The 1670-nt window shown below is 34.3% G+C and overlaps 1 protein-coding gene across 1 annotated transcript in view; it reads left to right on the top strand.

Annotated features, from left to right (window-relative positions):
* The window catches only part of CASK (calcium/calmodulin dependent serine protein kinase), a 631366-nt gene that overhangs the window by 405470 nt on the left and 224226 nt on the right, over nucleotides 1-1670 (top strand). The window lies entirely within an intron of this gene.

Genomic DNA, 1670 nt, shown 5'->3' with positions numbered 1-1670 from the left:
ACTTTCTTATGGTCAGAAATACAAGTTTCTCTATATATAGTTTATTGTGTCTGCTAGTGCTTGACATAAATGGCTCTCCAGTAAATGTCATATCTGTCGTGAATATTTTTCCTGCTTTGTATTTTTGCTTATGATTTTTGGCAAAGAAGAATCTGAATTTTTGAGTCAAAATGTGTAAGTTTTTCTTACAGTTATTTCTGTTACTAATAGAAAATCCTTACCTACTCACAGATGAATTAGTTGCTTATATATGTTAACTCTTAATGATTTTGTATTTTACTTTTAACTCATTAATCCACTTTCAATATTTTTGGTGTGATAGAAGGTGAGGCTATAAATTGAGTTTTTAAAATATCAGGCCTAGCAGCATTTCTTAGCTCATCTTTCCCTTCCTCTATGGCTTTTGTGATGCTTCTTTCATTTGTAGTGATTCTATCTGAGGGAAGAGTGTATCAGAGTCATTTGGGAAGCTTTTGAAAATTACACTTACATTACCTTTGTGCAAGATTCTAGTATATCTTGACTAACAGAATCTTAGATCTCCCTCTGATTTGTTCCTGCTTCCACCTTTTGAGAACTATTAATCTGTCACATACCCTTCTCATATAACATCTAGGTTCTGCTTAGATGTTCTACTGATAAGTTTATCATTGGGTCTGCTCCACAGTGTTTTCCTTATCGTAGGATAAGAATATAGTTTACTACCTGGTAAAATAAGTTTCTATTCATATTTTAAAAGCCTGAAAAATAATCTGCCTGTTAAGATGTTTCTGCAAAACCATGTTGCATTTTTCTCTTATGGATAACTTTCAGTAAGGCTTTGGTTCAAAGAGTTGCTAATTGTATTAGTTCTACTTTTATATCAATAAGACCAAAGAATCCATTTTAAAAAGAAGTTGAAAATAAAACTTGATATACTAGAACAGAATTTTCTTCTTCTACTGACCTGATGTTAGAAATTTAACCCCCATTAAACTGGGCTAAACACAAAATACTTTTCCAAAACTAAGAACAATACTCAGCATTTTGGTCTCACTCTGGCGGCGGCCAGGCAGTTAATTTTGCCTTTGTTTGGTTTTGCATATGGGAGATGTTATTTAGAGACATGTTCTGAAGGTCTTTTGCAGGTGAAGATATGTACATATGTCTCAATTTCCTTTTTCTGTATACTTCTAGAACTGAACCTTGGGTGGAGGCAGGAGGTAGTAAGAGCAGTATTTCCTACTTGCATATACCAATGCTCAGTAACAAATAAAAGATTACATATGATAAGTAACCTTAGATTTGGTAAGTCAGTAGCATATTTTTTATGAAAATTTAGATACATTCTTAGGATTCAGTTACTGGAAAGTGTGTTATTAGCAATAAACAGATGTAGACAGATCTACTTTTTTTAACCAGTATATTCTCTTGTAAGTAATACTATAGCAAGAATTAATTCAGTATATTAAAAACATTTCTTTTATATTTTTTTCCTGATTCTGCTCTTGGCCTTCTCTTCCCACTTCGTTCTATGCACTGAAGCACTAGAAAGATCTGACCTCTGCTTTCTTCTGCCACCCTAGCTTGTGCATCTTCACCTGCCTCGTGCATCTTCCCCTACCTCACCTCCTCTAGGGCTCAGCTTCTCACATACACTGGGCTCTTGCCTTCAGATCTTATCTGGCTCC

The sequence above is a fragment of the Orycteropus afer genome, unplaced genomic scaffold (assembly GCF_000298275.1).
Source record: "Orycteropus afer afer isolate SDZICR_OR568_19922 unplaced genomic scaffold, OryAfe1.0 scaffold00401, whole genome shotgun sequence".
Taxonomy (NCBI): Eukaryota; Metazoa; Chordata; class Mammalia; order Tubulidentata; family Orycteropodidae; genus Orycteropus; species Orycteropus afer.
This window is presented reverse-complemented; position numbering and strand designations above follow the sequence as displayed.